General features: G+C 47.9%; 1 long non-coding RNA gene across 1 annotated transcript; it reads right to left on the bottom strand.

Annotated features, from left to right (window-relative positions):
• Positions 1 to 537: 537 nt before the first annotated feature.
• LOC136381175 (uncharacterized) lies at positions 538 to 16,806 on the bottom strand. The gene is made up of 3 exons (XR_010747024.1): positions 16,595 to 16,806; positions 16,230 to 16,281; positions 538 to 5,752 (listed from the first exon to the last, which is right to left on the bottom strand). It is a non-coding gene; the product is annotated as an uncharacterized lncRNA (long non-coding RNA).
• Positions 16,807 to 21,467: the final 4,661 nt, after the last annotated feature.

The raw sequence follows: 21,467 nt of genomic DNA on the forward strand, positions 1-21,467 counted from the left end.
CCCATGTCTGTGTATGTGTGTGCACACGTGTGTGGAAAGATTTTAGAAATCCACAGAGACACTAGCAATAGAGATTTCTGAGTGAGTAGGATTGTGCCTGATTTTATTTTCTCCCTTTTGCCCTTGTACATGGTCCATTTCTTTCACTTTTTTTCTGCAATTTAAATTTTTCTTGAGCTAGCAAGGAGATGCATATAGAAAGTATACCAGTCGATGAATTTTCACCAACTGAACACACCCGTCTAACCAGCACCCAAATCAAGGAACTAAACATGACCGCCCCCAAGAAGCACCCTTGGGCTACCTTCTGGCCTCTAACACCCACCCCAAGGGTCACTAAGAGCCTGGCTGTTGTCACCAGCGGTTAGTTTTTCCCTTGTGCACTTTGCGTGGACTCCGACTCTTTTGTGTCCAGCACCTTTTGACCATCAGTACACGATTGCCCCATATTGTGTGTGGCTAGTACATCACTCATTCTTATTGCTTTTTTATTTTATTTTATTTTTGCTTTCTTAAGCATAGAAAATATTACTTAAATGGTTTTTCTTCAGTGGCAGGAGGGAGTCTGTGTAGAAGGAAATGTGGAGCCAGATCTCTCCCCTCTGGCAGAAAGTAGGCGTCTGAAATTAGGGCTGGCATATCTCAGAGAGATGGGGAAACAGGGGGGAAACGTCAATGCTTTCGGCCACTGGTCCCCAGGTGCCAACGAGTCCATCCACTGACACGGTACAGCGGGAGGAACGTGTGCTTTGACAGCTTAGGTTCAATCCTGATTTGGCCACTTGCCTTTCCAGGGAATTTTGTTTCACCATTTGAGCCTCAGTATCTTCATCTGCAAAACGGGGCTCTTGATCACTCCCTGTAGCAGACCCTGTTGGCTTCCACTATTGGTCCCCTTAAATCCTTTTGATGATTTCTGTGCACTTTTCTGCTGGCTTCAGGGTGTTTTGCTGCCCCTGCCCCTGGGCTATGGCAGCCCCTTTGTAAGCATGCAGAGAGAACTCCAAGTGCCCTGTGTGCTCACGCTGACCCTGGAGCCCTCCGCTGTGAGTGCCGGGTGCTGCGTGCGGGGGTCCCCCTCCCTTGCACCCAAGGGAGGTGCAGTTAGTTACTCTACAGAAATCCCTCCAAGAGCTGACTGCCACTCTACCCCGTGGGGCTTGGCCTGAATGACACCTCTGAGGGTGTCCTGCTCTCTCCTGCTCTCTCCTGCTGGTTCTCCCAGGAGACCTTCCTGAAACAGTCACATGCACAGGAGTCCTCAAGCCGGGCCCACTTCTAGGGAACCTGCCCCAAGCCACCCTCGGGGTTGTTGTGAGGGACACGTGGATAATTGTGCGGAAACCTCCAGCACCTGGTTGGTACTCACACCTGTCAAATCTCCTCCCCTGTCAGCCACAGGCTGGCCTTGCTGTGTGGCCACAGCCTTGAATCATAAAATCCCCAGGGTTCGAAGGACCCTGTAAATGTCCTGGAGGCCTAGAGTCCTGAATGACCTCGAATCGCTCCCATCTCTCCCTGAAGAGTATTACAGTAGCTTCTAAATGAAATGACCAGGGACAGCAGGGCCCCCCCCCCCACCATCACCCGAGCTGTATTGCACTCCAATCAGCACAGCCATCTTGAGGGGAGATGAAGCCGTGGAGAGCGGATATTAAAGCCATGGGCTGCGCTGAGCTTGCCAGATCGGAGGCCAGATTTTCCACAGGCTGCTCCGCTCAACACTTGCACCCCCTCGACCCCTCCCTGGCCAATGGGGAAGGGGCTCAGTCCTTGGGCGGTGGTAGGCAGCCCTGTTAGTGCCCACTCTTCCCAGGGATGGATCTGCCCGCACCATAAGCTAAGAAGAGCAAAATGCTGTATTAAAGGGGAGGAGGGGAGACCTAGCACACGGGGCATTATCCTGTCTTTTGAAAAGAAAATCGTTGTTTTTGAATAATCCATGGCATTGAGATCTGTATTCTAAGAGCAGGCTTCATTTAGACTGATTCCCCTCAACAGGGAGGGAACGTGGGGGCCAGATACTGACAAGAAGCAGTTGTTGAATATTAATGGTTGCCATTCTTATGCCCCGGCACTACTTGAAATGTCTAAGAGTCTTTGAAGGAGGCAGGCTGATCTTGGTTTTACAGATGAGAACATGGAGACTCCGAGAAGGTAAACGGCTCCTCCCGCCCACGCAGCGGGATAAGTGGGGCCGAGAATCGCCCGTGCTGCCCGCCTCCAAGGCTGGATGGTTGCTTAAGTGGAGCCATTGCCAGGGCCTTGGGTACAGAGGCTGTTTTAGTTCCTGGGACTGCTGTGTCCGTGGACCACAAACTGGGTGACTTGCGATAACAGAAATTACCCTCTCCAGTTCTGAAGGCTCGAATCCTCCCTTGCCCCTTCCTAGCATCCGGTGGTGGCCAGCACCTTTGGCATTCCTTGCTTCGTAGCTGTGCCGTTCCAATCTTTCTCTGCTTGAGTCATCACGTGGCCTTCTTCCCTCCGTGCATCCCTCCCTCTGTCTGTCTTCTCATCTTCTTATAACAACACCAGTCATACTACATGAAGGGCCCACCCTACTCCACTGTGACCTCATCCTAACTAATTATATCTTCAATGAGACTATTTCCAAATAAGGTCACATTCTTTGGTATTGGGGGTTAGTATATACTTCATTGTATATTTGGCGGGAGGGGGACACGATTCAATCCATAACAGAGGAGAAGCAGTCAGAAACTCCTAAACAAGGAGATTCAGAGAGAGTGAAGAGGGGCTTGGCCTTCTCCGGACAGAGGGACTCCAGGGTGGGCACTCAGTGCCTTTGATCTTGAGTCACCCTCTCCGTCTGTGTCCACCTGCTACTGAATAGATGGCCTGAAGGAAGAAGCCAGTGGACCACTGCACTGCAGCAGGAATAAGGAGGAACACGGGGGTAGCCGGGTTCCATCTTTAAAGTGTGGCATCCTCTATTCTGCAGGGTTCTGAGGAAAAAGCTCTGTGAACCTATTCTAGTTAAGACTACTCTTATAAAACATTTCTTATTAAACCAAGATGAAGTTCTCAGCTGCAAGCATGGAAACCAATTCCGAATGATTTTAACTAAAAGAAAATCTATTTTTAAAATAGGATCTAGCTCACATAATAACTGGGAAGGAGAAAGGATCCAGCTGAAACAATGGGCAGAAACAACGGAGTCTGAGAGCTAGCCAGAACCACAGTCAGAATCGGAGCCAGCACAGTGAGAATGCTGGTAGCCCTGGGCATAATCCCCACTGTCATGGACTCATTATCATGACTTCCCATACACCTTGGACATTCTGAGGTCCCCACAATACCAGCAAAGGCTCCCACTGTCCCTGGGGTTTGGGGGCCACTAGCTCCAGATTATAAATCCTTGGTTAAGCCTACCTAACACATCAGTTCTAGCTGCAAGGGAGTCTGAAAAAGTACATACCTAGGTGTTTGGGTTTGTTTTTTTTTAGCTTTAATAGAGAGAGACAGCCTCTACTTCCTACACTGAGTCACACACTAAAGAATTCCAAAAATATGGGAAGGAGGTTAAAATGTTGGGAACATGATGAAAAATAACTCTTAGGGAAGATTAAATCTCCTTGACTCAGGAGCAAAGGTAAGGTAAGGATGTCAAGGCCAAAGCTGTTAAAAATAGAAATCCTGACTCACAGACTTGAAATACTGGTGCCAGAAGTTTCTGAGGGGTTAGAGAAACAGGAAGTAGATTAGGGACTGCCTGGGCTGCAGATGTGGAGTGAGAATGCTTGCAAATAAGTACAGGATGTCTTTCTGAGGTCAGAAAAATATTCTGGAATTAGATAGTGTGATAGTTGTACAACCAAATTGTACACTTTACGGGGGTGAATTGTACGTTATGCAAATTATATCTCAATAAGGAAAAGAGGTATCCAGACCTCTCAAATCTGCAAGAGAAAGAGGATTCCAGGTTATAGCAAGGTAATAGGACAAGCGCTGGGCAGGTGTATGCAGGGGCAAGGTGTAGTCCCTCGGTTTTCCCATGATAGTAACACAATTTGATAGACATGAGTTGGTCTGGAAAAATGGAGCAGAGTTGGCCAAATACATCAATGACTCTAAACATCCCAGTTTCTTCTTCAAAAATAGTCCTCGCCTCTACTCATTAAGTCACAATGAAAACCCCTTCACTCTATTTCTGCTCAGACCATAGAAACAGAAGCCCAATGGTGATGTTTTCTACTTGAGATGGAAACTATATTTTTAATAAACTCCTTTGGAAGCTGTAATGGGTAGGTAATATAGAACTAAAATATGGATTATACCACAAATGCCCTAGACCAGGGGTCCCCAAACTACGGCCTGCGGGCCGCATGCGGCCCCCTGAGGCCATTTATCCGGCCCCTACCACACTTCCGGAAGGGGCACCTCTTTCATTGGTGGTCAGTGAGAGGAGCATAGTTCCCATTGAAATACTGGTCAGTTTGTTGATTTAAATTTACTTGTTCTTTATTTTAAATGTTATATTTGTTCCCGTTTTGTTTTTTTACTTTAAAATAAGATATGTGCAGTGTGCATAGGGATTTGTTCATAGTTTTTTTTATAGTCCGGCCCTCCAATGGTCTGAGGGACAGTGAACTGGCCCCCTGTGTAAAAAGTTTGGGGACCCCTGCCCTAGACCATGTATACCCACCACTGCCCTGCTGAATCCTTTACCCAGTTCTTTGAGGGGGTTTATTATCTCCCTTTTGCAGATAAGAAAAGTAAGCTACAGAAAAACAATGTGACTATCAGGCCCTCTAACTTCAAAACCCTGCTCTCTTCGGCACCGAGCTTCCTTGAATCTATTTAGACGAAGACGTACATTCCCTGAAACTAATGGAAGGAGAGGAGGGAGGTAAGAGTGGAAGCAGGCAGAGGAGTAGTTGAGGGAGATAACAAAAGACTTTAAGGAGCATTTAATTTTTTCAGTTTTTAACTATTCGGGGCATGCTTTCCCAAACCTTCAGCCAAGTCCACTGTACAAAGTTCTTGGGTAAGTGGGGGCTTTGGTGACAAAGTTTTGGTAAAGGGTGGTTGACCAGTGGAAAAAAAATGGTGTCTCCCCTTTGGATCAACACTGGCAGAAATAAAGCAACAGAGATAAGATTTAGAGATGGGAACTCCCTAAAAGAAACCAGAAGTCTGATCTAAATTTGGACTTGAGGTTGAAAAACTGCCTTGGAATTCACAGGTGTTCAGCTGATCAGAACTAGATGTTAGGGGGCAGGGAGACCCCCTTCATTATGAGGAGTCCACGTTGCTTACCTCCTACATTAAACTTTGAGCTCTTTCCAGGCAGGGTGGAAATCTGATTCATGTTTGTAGTGGCTCTGTCCAGCACCGAATAGGGACTCAATAAATGTCTGTTGATTAAAGAAATTCAGAAATAAGGTCTCATGTGAATAGATCACTATACACATCAGAAATTGCATTTGCCTATAAGTAAAAAAAAAAAAAAAATCAGTGTTAAAATGGATGAGAAATCTGAAAGTGAGCAGTTGAAGTCTATGTCACAATGTCCCAAACGTGCTTCCACTGTTCTGTTTATTCATCTTCATCCATCTTCATGGTCTCAATATGGCTGCTGTACCTCCGGATATCACATCCATGTTGAGAAGAAGAGGGAAGAGATCAGTGGTTTTCTCTGAGCCAGGCTTTAGTTGACAAAGGAAGCCTTTCCCAGGAACTGCTGTCTGCATTTCACTTGCCAGGACTGGCTACAAAAGGGCCAGGGAATCTGAGTAAAGGAGAAAGGTGTTAAATAAGCAGATGGTCACAGCTGGTACCTGAGGGAAGAAGGGTCTCCCTTGTCATTCTTGTCAACCAAACTGGGGATATTCCTGGAATTCAAGCACTGTTCGTGTCACTCCAAGAGTGAGAACAGCAGTGAGAGAGAGAATGATAGAGGCCTGCGAAGGAGGAAACCGAGGCTTGGAGATACTCAGTTGCAGGAAGTTACACTGGGGTTCAGTGCCAGCTCTCACCGACTTAGAAGCTCAATGCCTTTCCAGCCCCTCCCTCGGCCAGGCCTCCGGGATGCTCAGGGCTCAGGAAGAGGGTGGCATGGGAGGAAGACAGGGCAGCCCTCATTCTCTCATTCTCTTGTCCTGCAGGCTGTCCTGCGAGATTTGTGAGCGTGCTTTTTCAGAGGCCAGGCTTCCCTGGCCATGCACGCTGTCTGGCGGCAAAATCTGACACCAAACAAATGCAAGACCTCTCAGTTCCGCAGCCCCGCTCCACCTGGCAGCCAGGAATGGAGGGATGGTGCTGGGGCCACCGGGACTCTGACTTACCACCAGGGGCAGCAGTACTGAATGCTGCAGCAGATTAGTCAGGGGTAGTCCCATGCTGTAGTCCCATGCTGTCAGGGAGCAGGGGTCGGGCCTGGGCTGGACCCTGGGTTATAGAGGACTCACCCTGGACACCTCTGCCATGGCAGCTCGGGGTGTGGACCTCCCCCCACTTCACCATGCTGCGGTATGAAAAACCAGAAGGTGCTCAGGGCGGGGGGGTGGGGGGGCAGGGGGAACTGCCCCTCCTGTGACTCATTACCAGGACCCCAAGTCAGCAGAAGGCAGGAGGCAGGAGAAAGGAGAGGGTGATCGCAACAGCCTCTCAGAGCAGTGTTTCTAACCTTGCCTCGGTCATGACCAGCCAGGAGAAATGAGTTTTACATTCCTACCTGGTACTCTGTCTATAGCGGTGGTTCTCAAACTTTTTGAAGTCAGGTCACATTTAAAATCCTACAAATAATTGTAGGCGCACTATATACAAATTTCTGAGAAATATATTATAATAATTAAGTCAAATGTTAAAGAAAAAATATATAAAGTCCAAATGGTGTTTTTATGGGAATTAAATGAAATAAATACAACAAAATTAAATTTATTCTGACATTAAAAAACAGTTTTATGTTATATTTTTTGAGTTATGCTTTTTAGAAATTATGATAAAGAGGGGTTAAGAAATTTTTTAAAAGACAAAAAAGTTATCTTTTTATATATATAGATACATTCTTAGTAAGATTTAGTAAATTCGGCAGGTCCCCGGTACAAATGTGTTAAGTTGTTTCATTCTTGTGTTTATGAGAAACATGAGCCTGATGTGTCCTAGCAATTTCCTCAATGTTTGGGCATATATTTGAAAGGCAAACTCTGATTTCCTCATCAATACATTGAAGAATTCCTCACTTTTTACTCTTAATTATGTTGAGTGCAGAAAACTCCACCATACATATCATCTTAACTTTACACCAAACAAAGGATAGAAGAAACTTGCCTCCAGTATTTCCAGGGAACATGGGGGGGGGGGGGTGTAAACAATCCAGCACCACAGCTTAACAGCCTTTTGCAACTTAATCAGGTAAGTGAGGTAGGTGGTTGGGCAGACTGTCAGCTTAGAGCCAATTCCCCACCTCTGTCCTCCAAAAATCTAAACTCCAAAAACCCTGTTGGTTTTTTTGGCCCCCAACAGGCACATATTTCTCTGGAATACCATAGGGCACACCTGGAAATCTTCTAGGGTGCACCAGTGTGCCCTGGCGCACACTTTGAGAACCACTGGTCTATAGTATGCATATGAAATGGAAACATCTACACGAAGCAATCCTTACCTTTACTACATGCAATACCCAGTGCTATATTTTCTTCTATCCTTTTGCCCCACCCCAAGTTTTTTCTTTTCTCTCTTTCTTTTCTTTTACAAATGCTGGTGTGACCCACAGAAATGATGTGAAGAGTCAATGAGAGGGATCCTGCAATTAGAATTTCAGTGACTTAGTGCATGGACTTTGCAAGACGATTGAACTAGCTTTGAACCTGCAGGTGTGTGAATCCAGCCAAGTGACTTAGCCTCTGGCATCCTGCCAACTTTTCCTAAGAAACCCCATGATCCCATGTACTGACCTTCCTCGGACCATGGCATCACCTCCTGACAAGTCTCCCTAGAATGCACCCTGGAACCCCGTCCTGCACATTCCACATGTAGCTTGAGGCATATTTGTAAGTGTGGGCAGGCCAGCCCTTGCTCAATGCCTTCATGCTTCCCCTTTGATCTCTGGATAGAGGCAGAGCTCCTACCTTGACTGACAAGCCAACAAAGCCTGCGTGGTTTGGCTCCGGCCCACCCGTTCCAGCCCCACCTCTTTTATCCTTCTCCTCCCCACCTCCCTCTCCAGCCCATTCTCCTGGCTCCAGCCATATCCTCTCCTCCTAAATGCCCTGTCAGTGTCCTCACCATGCTCCCTCTTGCCACAGGGCCATTGCACATGCTTTTCCTTCACCTCTCTACCAGGTTCACTCTTAGCCACCTACCTTTCAAATCTCCACTCAAAACCACTTCCTCCAAGAAGCCTTCCCTGACTTCCCAAGCCAAGTCACAGCCCCCAGACACCCTCTCTGGACTCCCCTCCACACTGTCATAGCACTTGTTAGGGTTGCAGTTTTATATTACTTAGATGTATTGGGTTAATCCCATTGGCCTCCCAGACCAGGACTTCTGAGTCCCGCTGGGCATTAGAAGCAACCAGAAACATTTTAAAGAGTACAGAAGCCTGATTCCCTTACCCCACCACCATCACCACCATCCCGAACCCAGTTCACTTGCTCTGGGGCATGGACATCTGTACTTGCCACCAGGAGTGAGAACCCCTGGGCTTGACTCTCAGCTTCATGGTGACATGGTCGAAGTCAGCTTTCCTCCCACTGTCTGCCCATGCCTAGCTCTGCTTATGTCATCTGTGGAAGGGAGGGAGGGAGGGAAGAGGAGGAAGAAAGGGAGAAGGAAGGACAAGCAGCCTCCTTACAGAGGACACAAGTTCCAACACCAAGAAGCAGCAGCCCCTGGAAGATACTAAGGGCCTGCTGGGGAGCTAGGCAGGCTGACACCTGAGGACCCATGCTCTCAGGGCCCAGCCTCCTGGGGAGCACCAGCTGGCCTTGCAGCCTCCGCCAAAGCAGAGAAGGAGCCCCCAGCTGGTGAGGGTGCCGGTGGAAGGGAGCATAGTTCCAAACAGCTATAGGAGAGGACAGGATCCACCTCCACCCTCTCCGACCTCACACAGGGGGGTATGGCAGCACGGTCCTGCTCCAGCTCCTTCCCCTCACTGCCAGGGTGTGGCCCGAGCCTGTGGTCCTAGCAGGACAGGGGAGCCACCCGAGCCTGTGGTCCTAGCAGGACAGGGGAGCCACCCGAGCCTGTGGTCCTAGCAGGACAGGGGAGCCACCTGAGCCTGTGGTCCTAGCAGGACAGGGGAGCCACCTGAGCCTGTGGTCCTAGCAGGACAGGGGAGCCACCCGAGCCTGTGGTCCTAGCAGGACAGGGGAGCCACCGGCGAGGGACAGCACCAGTCCCTCAGCTAGGGTGTACTGGAATGGAGCTCTCCGCACAGTGACTGTCCTCCTGGGCCTTGCATATGGCAAGACAGAATACATCCAACAGTCCATGATAACCAAGATATATATATATAATATATTTATTCTGACATTAAAAATCATTTTTATGTTATATTCTTTGAGTTATGCTTTTTAGAATTTGTGAAAATGAGGTGTTAAAAAATAACCTCGCTGATGACTCACCACGTTGAAGAAGCCCTTCTCACCTTAGCAAGTATCTGTCATATATATATAATATATAAAGCTGAGCCAAGTGCTGCCAAGGGCAGAATAAGGACCACAGGCTTTGGAGCTACTCAGACCAGGTGTGGGACACACCTTCCAGCTGCGGCACCTTGGACAGGCGGCTCCCTCTTCTCAGCCTCAGTTTCCTAACTGTAAAATGGAGATGATAAGGCGTCCTCAGCAGGCTGCTGATTGGGGCGGCATGGAATATGTTTCTAAAGCCATTAGCACTCTGCCTCGCCTGGAGCGAACACCCCATCACGGTTATGTGTTATCTCTGTACGCCCCATGCCGGTGCCGAAACTCAGTCTCAGGGAACAGGAGGTGTGTGGGGCAACGTGGGCAGCTCTGCTCTGGGAGCATCAGCCTCTCACTGGCTCCTCCTCCTCGGCTTCATCTTTAAAAGCCCATCGCCAGGCGGCCTCATCCAGCCCATGGTTAACACTGCTCCTGCAGGCTGATGACTCCCACCACCCTGGCCTCTGCTCCAACTCTAGACTCGTCCATCTAACTGTTTACTTGATATTTCCATCCAATTGTCTAGTGGGCATCTCAAAACAAGCATGACCAAGAAAACTTCTTTTTTTTTTTTTTTTTGTATTTTTATGAAGCTGGAAACGGGGAGAGACAGTCAGACAGACTCCCGCATGCGCCCACCGGGATCCACCCGGCACGCCCACCAGGGGCGACGCTCTGCCCACCAGGGGGTGATGCTCTGCCCCTCCGGGGCGTCGCTCTGCGGCGACCAGAGCCACTCTAGCGCCTGGGGCAGAGGCCAAGGAGCCATCCCCAGTGCCCGGGCCATCTTTGCTCCAATGGAGCCTTGGCTGCGGGAGGGGAAGAGAGAGACAGAGAGGAAGGGGGGAGTGGAGAAGCAAATGGGCGCCTCTCCTATGTGCCCTTGCCGGGAATCGAACCCGGGTCCCCTGCACGCCAAGCCGACACTCTACCGCTGAGCCAACTGGCCAGGGCCAAGAAAACTTCTTGACTGGCACCCCTCTCTCCAACCTGCTCTTTTCCCATCTAAGTAAAGGACACTGTGAGTCCTCGCCTTCCCTCACAGCCCACAGACCAGCCATCAGCAAGTCCCATTGGTTCTGGCTCTAAATAAATCCCCAACCTACTCGTTTCCCTGCATTTCTGCTGGCAGCACCCATCACTTCCTGCCATCGTGGCTCACTTTCTGTGGTCAGCAGAATAATGGCCTCCAGAAATGCCTCTGTCCTAATTTCCAGAATCTGTGAATATGCGACCGGACATGACAAAAGGCCCTCTGCAGATGTGGTTGAGTTTAGGATCATGAGATGGGGAGGTTATCCTGGGTTATTTGGGCGGGCCCAGTGTCATTAGAAGAGTCTTATGACAAGGAGACAGAAGGGTCAGAGTCAGAGAAGGAGACATGCCAATGGAGGCAGAGGCCAGAGAGAGAGAGAGAGAGAGAGAGATCTGAAGATGCTACACAGCCAGCTTTCAAGATGCAGAAGGGGCCACAAGCTAAAAAATGCAGGCAGCCTCTAGAAGCTGGGAAAGAAAGGCAAGGACTGGATTCTCCCCTAAAACCTCCAGAGGAGCCCACCCTCCCACACCTTGATTGCAGTCCAGTGAAACCCATTTCAGAATTCTGACCTACAGTCTGATAATACAACAGGATAATACATTTGAGCTGTTTTAAGCCACAAGATTGGTAAGTTGCTACAGCAGCAAGAGGAACCCAATCTATTTCCTCACCACCCTCACCTGACTGGTCTACCTGGGTTCTCTTGGTTCCTATCAATCTACTCTGCACAGCAGACAACACGGGCTTTTGAAAAGCAGCTATAAGATCACACCATTTGTACATAATACTCTCTAATGGCTTCCGTTGTACTTAGAATAGAATTTCACTTTATCATGGCTTTTACCAGTCTTTCTGACCATCTCCTCTCTCCCGGATGCCCCCTCTTCCCAATGGCACCCCCTTCTTCTCTGGATGCCAGTCACCCTGGTTGCCTTTTTGCTCCTTGAGTAATTTCAAGCTCATTGTCACCTCAAAGCATTTGCCCTGCTATTTCTCTTCCAAGACTACTTCAGTCATTTGTCACGTGGGCTCAGCCTGAGGGCTTCGCTGATGACTCACCACGTTGAAGAAGCCCTTCTCACCTTAGCAAGCATCCGTCATATTCCTCTATTCATCAGTAACTAAAATGCTCTTGTTCATTTGTTTATTTTTTGATTATGATTGTGTGATTGTAGGAGAAGGATAGTTTTTTTCTCTCCCCTCTACATCCCCTAAATTGTCAGCTCCATGGGAACTAATTGCTTGTCTAATTGTTTCTCTCTGCTCCAGCACTAGGCACTATGATAATGACTGGGTCATAGCAGTGCTCAATATTTGTCTGTTTTGATGTGTGAATGCATGAATGAGTGAATGAATGAATGAGTGAACATGTGGATGAGTGAATGCGTGAGCCGTGCAGTGGTGGGCAGTCAGTGCTCCACAAAGGTTGTTTAATATTTTCCTTCTCACGATGAGCACCATGAGAAGGCTTGTTAACTGCAGAGCCTGGATGCCTGTGGCCTCCTCGTTAACTCCGTTAGCTCCCCTCTAGGGGGACAGCCAGCTGGGATGGCTTTGGGTCTCAGCAACCCCCAAGAGTCAGGTCAGGATCACAGGAGCCTGTGATGGGGCGCAGAAAGTCCGGGCTGGCAGAGATCCAGCCTGGTGGCCAGATGTGACGGCAGAAACTTCCTGGGGGGAGGCACTGGTGTTATTCCAAGTGCTAACTCAGAGAGGCAACAAATGCCCACTCAGTGCGTGGACACGCGCACACGTGCACACACACACTTCTGCCCCATCAGGGCCGGGCCACGCAGATCCAGCAAATAACGAACCTCTAGAGGCTGGATTTGCAGGCGCCTCCCTGGGCGCCGTCTGCAGCGACCCTCCCATCATTAATACCCTGTGCAGCTGAGCACATGCTCTTTATTGGGATGAGTATAAATAAACAGCAATAGGATCCTTGAAAGAAATGACCCCCAGAAGAAACCTGATCCTCGAGCAATTAGAGCACTTCTGTACAGATAATTGCTAGCTGAAACAGTGAGCTGGGTGCCAATCCTCAGAAGGCGCCGGCGCTGCCACGCCAGGCTGATGGCAGCCCCCCGCCCGGCCGTGCACTGGGAGACGGCCAGTGCCAGCAGGCACCACCGCCCCGGCCTGTTGCATGGTGAAGGGACACGGACAGCGTTCAGGCCTGAGCAGCAGCTGCGCCACTTCCAGTGAATCTGGGGATGAGTGTGGCTAGAGCAGGGGTTCTCACCCAGAGGTATGGAGGGAAAGTTTCACCCCCTGGGGACAGTTAACGAAGTCTGGGGACATTTTTGTTTGGTCCACCTGGCATTTGGTGGGGAGAGGCCAAGGATGCTGCTGAACACCCTGCAGCACGCAGGACAGCCCCGCCACAGAGCACTGTCCGCTCCGAGGTCACCGTGCTGGGGTTGGGAAGCTCCCGTCCAGGGCGAGAAGACAGCTGCACGGGCAGAGGTTTCTAATGTGATCCAAACATCCACCACGGACCGCCTTGTCAAACACAGACCTCAGTCGTTGAGTCCTCATAACATCATTATGAGGTTTAATTACCATCCTCTTTTTACGGATATGGAAACCGAAACTTCAAGTGGTTTTGAAAAGTTCTGAAGCAACTTGCCCAAGATACCCCTGCTAGTCAACACAAAGCCAGATTCAAAGCTGAATCGATGCTGCAAAGCCTGAGCTCTCAGCGCTACGCTGTCCCGCGCTCACAGCCAGAAAGCCCCTACCCTGGGCCTGTCGGTCTCCCATAATCACCTTCTGCACCCATAGGAAGTGTGCAATGCTAGGGAGAAGGAGGGCCTTTGGCTTCCTGTAGACCTGAGTTCAATTTCCTGCTCTGACATTTTCATCTGTTATGCAACCTTAGCTGTGTCTGTGAAACTCTATGGGCCTCAGTTTCCTCATCTGGAAAATGGGCTGATGATGTGACCCACCGAGGGCTTGTACAACATTGTATATAAATATCTTCGAACAGTGCCTCCTGCATCAAGGACCTCAACAAACAATAGCTATGACTGTGATTGCAACTGTTGAGTTTGAAATTCAGAGCCATGAAGAGCCTGATTTTTATCAGGAAAGTAGGGCAGTATTGAACAAGTAGAGGGAACTGGGGGTGAAGTGTGAGAAGGGAAGGGGGAGCCAGGGGGTGGAGGGAGTCTGGCTGTGAAGGCCAGGCTCTTGCCTCTAACTCCCCTCTGCACTCCATCCTTTGGAGAAAGTGTCATATTTTGTTTGCTGGTGAAAGTATGATTCTCTGTCTCATCAAATCTCCAAACCTATAAAAATGAGGTTCCAAACAGGACTAACTGGGTCTGGACAAGTAGGCTGAGCTGAGGAAGGAGGACTTCCCTGCGGTTTGCAGGCCACGTGGATTTAACCCTCACCCACCTGGTCTTCTCTCCAGTGGAGGGGAAGAAAACTAACTCTTCTTCACAGCCTACCCGTTCGATGCAAGTGCTTCTGACACAGCTCATCTAATTTTCCCAGAAGGCCCCTAGAAGTTGTAGCACACCCATTTCACAGTTGAGGAAATTGAGGCCCAGGGAGGTTTTATTAATTAGCCTTCAGTTGCTCAGCTGGGGAATGAGGACCTGAGCCCAGAGCCAATGCTGATGCTTTTAACTATCAATACTTCACCTCAAGCCCAGTGAGTTTATATGGGATGGTGATAACACTGAGGGGTCATCTAGAAGCTTTCTCTGATTCCTCTCTCCATCCCACTGGTGTGTATTGGCCCCAGTGAGCATATTTCCCAAGCCCCAGACCAACCTGCTGGTCTGAAAAGATTCATGTACTCAGAAGGCACAAGATGACTGAAAATCAAAACCTTCCTGAACCACATCAATAGAACTCTCTGCAATGATACAAATGTTTTCTATACTAGCCACAGGTGATAGTGCATTTGAAATACGGCTAGAATAACTGTAGAACTGAATTTCCCATTTTATTTCATTTTAAATAATTGCATTTTTAAATTTAAATAGTCGCAAGTGGCTAGTGGCTTCCGTATTGGACATGACAGAGAAAATGTAGAACTCCTGTACTCTGGGCTTTTTTTTTTTTTTTTTTTTGTCAACCACGTGATTTTCAGAGCTTCCTTCCACAAGCATTTCAGGTTTCACATCACTAGCCCTCGACTTCTCTGAGCACAGGGTCAGAGGGTGAGAAAGCCTCTCGGATGAGCTGAGTTCATACAGGGCCGTACCATTCATGCTTCCAGTCAAGCACAGGTCTTCCAGCCAATCCAACAGACACGTGTTAACATCCTACTGTGTACCTACTGTGCACTGGGCGTGGGCACCAGCGTTACCCTGGAGGAGCTCAAGGGCTAATGGGAGCAGGTAAAGAATAAAAATAATCACGGGCTAATGATAGTGATGATGATGAGGGTAATGATGATGGCAAGGATGCTGATGATGGTGAAGGTGATGATAAATGAGGATGCTATTGGTGACAAAGGCAACATAGATGAGGTAAGAATATGAACTTGGAGTTACTGTCTGAATTCAAATCCATATTCCACCATGTACTACTAGCTATGAGATCATGGGCAAGTCGCTTGGCCTCATTAATCCTCAGATTTCCCTTTGAAAAATAAAGTTAATACAAGCATGTCTCCCTAAGGAGGCTGAGAGCATTAATACAATATATACTGTGTGTGCGTAGCAGAGCCTGGCACAGAAGAAGGAGTGAATGAACGTTCGCGCTGAGTATTATGCACTACCATTCATTCAGGGCATACTATTTCCCAAGTTCATTTCTTACAGTCTCACTTACTCTTCGCACTGACTCTACTCTCATTCCCATTTCACAGATAAGAACACTGAGGCTCAGATGAGTCTAGAGAATTTGCCCAGGTTCTTAGGTCAGTGCTGTGACTTGAGCCTCAGCCTACATGACTTCAAAACATTTTAAGTTGCCAGCCCTGGCTGGTTGGCTCAGTGGTAGAGCATCGGCCTGGCGTGCGGAAGTCCTGGGTTCGATTCCCGGCCAGGGCACACAGGAGAAGCGCCCATCTGCTTCTCCACCCCCCCCTCCTTCCTCTCTGTCTCTCTCTTCCCCTCCTGCAGCCAAGGCTCCATTGGGGCAAGGTTGGCCCAGGCACTGAGGATGGCTCTGTGGCCTCTGCCTCAGGTGCTAGAATGGCTCTGGTTGTGGCAGAGCAATGCCCCAGATGGGCAGAGCATCGCCCCCTGGTGGGCATGCCGGGTGGATCCCGGTTGGGCGCATGTGGGAGTCTGTCTGACTGCCTCCCCGCTTCCAGCTTCAGAAAAACACAAAAAGGAAAAAAAAAAAACATTTTAAGTTGCCCTGGCTGGGTAGTTTGGTTGGTTAAAGTATTGTCTCAACATGCCAGGATTGCAGATTCAATCCCAGGTCAGGACACATACAAGAATCAACGAGTGAATGCATAAATAAGTGGAACAAAAAATTTTTGTCTATCTCTATTCTCTTTTTCTCTCCCTTCTTCTCTCTCTAACATCAATCCATAATAAAAGAATAAAAAAACATTTTAAGTTGCTTACCTGCCCAGAATGCTACAAGCTAGAGATTGAAGGGGTTTCAACATGGCTGGCACTGTGGAAAGAGAAAATTTTGGCGCTTACCACACAACTGTGCAACTTGGACAAGTCACTTCATTTCTTGGATCCTCCAGACAATTTCAGCCCCTGGATCGTCGTACAGATTATGTGGAATCTCATGGGTGAGTTATAAGACAGTCCCTGTAAAAAGTGTCACTGGGGCTGGCACCTATGCAACGCTAAGTATAATCTCGCATTATCCACTAGCCCACTAGCAGTAAATCATTCAGCACAAGCCTGGCACACAGACAGTACTCTACAAACATTCCCCCGCGACGCTTTCTCCATGCCCCACACCCAACACTCACCTCCAAACCCCTTTATCTGAATGGGACTAAGGAGAGAGTTATTTTCCCCACCACAACTTTTGACTGCCCGGCAATGCCATGGTGAGGAGGAGGCAGCTCCTGAAAGCTGTGCTCTGGGGGTCGGGGCTGTGCCACACCTCTGTTACAGACCCTCCTGGGTCCGGGGTGTGGAGGCTCCAGGGGAAACTCCGCAGTTACTGACAATCAGCGGGGAGCAGAGCTACCAGGGGAGGGAGAGGGTATTTATAAACCTGGCACCGGTGACTGAGCCCTCAGGAACCCGAGAGAGGAGCAGCTTCCCCACCCGCAGGGAAACCAAAGAGGAAAAACACCAACACATTCCAAGCTTGGGCATCCGTCAGAAGCCACAGAGGGCGCATCCAAGTCCTCTTCTAAATTTAGAACATTCAGCCGAACCAGTTCTCCAGCTCACCTGACATCTTTCCCCCGTGACTGGACCGGGATGTTCTCCTGAGAGCCAGGGACACAGATGGGAGCCCGGATCCCAACCCACACTGTCTCCACTTTTGTTCCTGGCACGCGGAGTGCCAGAACCTCCAGGGCTTTATCACACCTGAGACAGCACCTGGCAGGAGGACGGGATCTGAAGCCAGAGATGAGAACCCGTGCTCGGGCTGGCTGCAGACTGACCAGCAGCCTGAGGTCTTAGACAAGCGTCTGAGCTTCCTACGTCTCAGCGACTTCATCTGCAGTGTGACTGGACCCTTCAACAAGCAACTTCGTTTCATTGTTTCTTTCAAGGGCAGAACAAGACTTGCAAGTGATCTCCCAGTCCATGAGCCTTAGTATCTCTACCTGTCAGGAGGGTAACCGCACTGCAGAGAAACATACGAGGAATACAACCAAGGTCAAGGGGTGAGTGCCTAACGCAGCGGCACATGGCGAATCCCAAACTGTGTGGCTGAGAAAATGTGAAGTGGAACCTGCAAGCTTCTTCTCTCTCCTCTCCCACTTTTTAACTAATGTCAACTCTTTATTTAAATATTACCATATTCCTTGTGCGTTCCAGACTCTATTTTTAGTGTGGACCTGAAAACAAGGGTCATGTCATTGCTATCGGAAGTTTTTCTCTATCCTTGACCCCGTCTACCGTTGAGTAGCCTCTAAACCCCTCCTGCTATTCTAGCACCACTACAGCCATTAATAACTGTAATCATAATAGTAATAATAGCTAATAGCTATAAGGCACTTACTATTTATAGACATTGGGTTAAAGGCTTTACATAAATTACATAACTTAATTCAATTATTTATTTATTTATTTATTTATTGACAGTGACAGAGAGAGAGTCAGAGAGAGGGACAGATAAGGACAGACAGACAAGAAGGGAGAGAGATGAGAAGCATCAATTTTTTGTTGCGGCACCTTAGTTGTTCATTGATTGCTTTCTCATATGTGCCTTGACTATGGGGCTACAGCAGACCGAGTAACCCCTTGCTCAAGACAGCAACCTTGGGCCCAAGCTGGTGAGCTTTACTCAAACCAAATGAACCCATACTGAAGCTGGTGACCTTGGGGTCTCGAACTTGAGCCTTCCATGTCCCAGTCCAATGCCCTATCCACTGTACCACCGCCTGGTCAGGCTTAATTCAATTTTAACAGTATGTACATATATAAAAATGTATTCATATATACATCTATATATGGGTATGTAATATAACATATATAATTTATATTCTTAACAGTATATACAGATTCATACATGTATGTATTTATATATGTATGATATAACATATATAATATAATATATATATATATCAGAACCAAGGTTCATTTGACATAACAGCAAAAAATATACAACAGCAATACCAATACCAATGATTTTATTCTCTCAACAGATTTTATCCTCACATCCATCCTATGATACGCTACCTCACCTCCCTTGTTGGTTCCATGGTGGGGGGGGACTCAAGAACACCCGCCCCTCTTGGGTACCCCCTGGGGACTGCCAAGCATCCCCCTGGCCAGCTCTAGCTTAAGCGTTCTATGGGAGGGTCACTGTCATGTCCAAGCCTCATTGCCCTGTACTACGCCCTCTAGCGTGACATCATTCTGTGCTCCCACAGCCACCCCAACTGGGAAAGTACCTGTCCCCATTTATGCTACATCCTGTCTCCCTGATTACACAACACTGCCACTGTGGGTTCTCAGTGCCTCACCAAGTTTGATATGGATATGTAGCAGCCCTCTGATTTTCTGTGCTCGTTTTACTGCAGCTGTGCCTTGCCCTGAGGAGTTGGGTAGACATGTGCACTCCTCACATACTGGCTCTTGTTCTTGGACCAACCAAGCTTCTTGGTCTGGGTTCAGTCTTCCCTCTGAATGTTTTCTTCCCCCCCACAGGCCCCGAGCAAATAATCCCATAAGTGCCCTAACACCATCCTCTAGACTTGTCTGGGAATTTTTGACTCCAGGGTGAACATAACAGTTTGCATTGCCCGGCTTGGACTTCCATTCAAAAGATAGAGCTGCTGACCAACCCTGTGGTGGCACAAATCTTTGGGTTATCTTCTTAGTATTAGGTTGTTTTTTGTTTTTTGTTTTTTGTTTTTTTTTTCATTTTTCCGAAGCTGGAAATGGGGAGGCAGTCAGACAGACTCCCGCATGCGCCTGACCAGGATCCACCCGGCATGCCCACCAGGGGGCGATGTTCTGCTCATCTGGGGCGTCGCTCTGTTGCATCCAGAGCAATTCTAGCGCCTGAGGCAGAGGCCACAGAGCCATCCCCAGTGCCCGGGCCATCTTTGCTCCAATGGAGCCTCGGCTGCGGGAGGGGAAGAGAGAGACAGAGAGGAAGGAGGGGGGGGGTGGAGAAGCAGATGGGCGCTTCTCCTGTGTGCCCTGGCCGGGAATTGAACCCGGGACTCCTGCCCGCCAGGCCGACACTCTACCACTGAGCCAACCGGCCAGGGCCTAGGTTGGTTTTATAATGACTCATCCAGAGCCTCCCTCCGCTATTGTGAGAAACCCTATGCATTGTTGAGGCAACTGGTTAGCACTCAAGAGTATTTCTCTGCTCTTGATGATTGTTGGCAAGAGCTTGATGTCTTAGACTAAATTTCCTTCATGCATCATGCACTCATCGGGAGGGGAAAAGGATTCATGTGAGGTCAGGCTCGTGACTTCACCTCCCCAATTCCATGTATTAACACCATGGGCCAGTTGGAAGGAAGGTGAGGTTCTGAGTTGTCAACCAGGAACTCTAAAGAGAAATGTTTGGAATGAAGAAGTATCCCTCGGTGTGGACTGACCATCCTAAGCCGTGAAAACATCCTGGCCTTGGAGACCAGCCAACACAGCAGTGCCAAGATGGCAAGATGAAATGTTCTTGCAGGAAGCAACCCAGGCCACTTGGCTCCCAGCCTGTGAGTCAGCAGCCCTGGCTACTGCTGCTTCTTACTCACCACGTAATTGCACGTGTTTGGAAATTTGGTGACATTTGGAGTTTCAATCTTAATAAGACTGCTCTTGGCTTTTCCTTTCCTGGCATGGAGCTGTTTCTGGGTATTTTTCAAACTTGTATATAGGGAATTCCATAGAAAAACCCCTAAGCTAAATCCTGCTAAAGCTACAGCTTGAAATTCCATGAGTTGCACCTTTGTGTCATGGTTTGATGTGTATCCATCCCAAGAAAGACTGAGCAGAGGCCGTGAAGGTATGACGCTAAGCTGTGACTAAGCAGAACAACCTCCTCCACCTGCTGTCCTCAGGCCCAACTCTGCCATGCACCAGGTATGAACTTGGCAAATCACTTCTCTAGGCTTCTCTTACTCCATCTTTAAAAAGTGGGGGGACTTTAGGCGACAGATATACAGCACAATTAATTATTCAAATGATGGAGTGATGTTTGCCTGAAATCTATGTACACTTATTGATCAATATTACCCTGTTAAAATTAATTTTCTGAATAAAAAAATGGAGGAAATGTTGACTTTTTGATAATAGTCATTCTGACTGGTATGAGTTGATATCTCATTGTGGTTTTGATTTGCATTTCCCTGGTGATTAGTGATGTGGAGCATCTTTTCATATGTTTATTGGCTATCTCTATGTCGTCTTTGGAGAAATGTCTTTTCATATCATCTGTCCATTTTTTGATTGGATTGTTTAATTTTTTGGAACTGAGTTGTATGAGTACCTTACGTATTTTGGATATTAATCTCTCATTGGCTATATCATTTGTGAATATATTCTCCCATTCAGTAGATTGTCTTTTTTTGTTTTGTTGATGGTTTCCTTTACTGCGCAGAGCTTTTTTGGTTTGATTGATGAAGTCTCATTTGTTTATTTTTCATTTTGTTTTCCTTACTTGAGGGGTCATATCTAAAAAGATATTACCCAGATTGATGTCAAATAGTTTACTTCCTATGTTTTCTTCTAAGAGTTTTATGGCACCAGACCTTATATTTGTCTTTAATCCATTTTGAAATATATAAGAGAGTGGTCTCATTTTTTTAAAATCTGTCCATTTTTTCCCAAACTACTTGTTGAAGAGACTGTAATTACTCCTTTGTAGATATATTTTGACCACTTTTGTCATATAGTTGACTACATAAGCCAGGATTTATTTCTGGGCTCTCTATTCTGTTCAATTGATTGATATGTCTGTTTGTTTGGGCCAGTACCATACAGTTTTGATTATTATAGCTTGGTAGTATATTATAAAAAAAAAGTCAACAAACAGTATGTGTCAGCAAGGATGTGGAGAAAAGGTGATCCTTGGGCACTGTTGATGGGACTGGAAACTGGTGCAGCCACTATGGAAAACGGTACAGCAATGCCTCAAAAAACTAGAAATGGATACACCACATAACCCAGAAATTCCACTTCTGGGTATCTATCCAAAGAAAA

Source organism: Saccopteryx leptura, chromosome 9 (assembly GCF_036850995.1).
Source record: "Saccopteryx leptura isolate mSacLep1 chromosome 9, mSacLep1_pri_phased_curated, whole genome shotgun sequence".
Classification (NCBI taxonomy): Eukaryota; Metazoa; Chordata; class Mammalia; order Chiroptera; family Emballonuridae; genus Saccopteryx; species Saccopteryx leptura.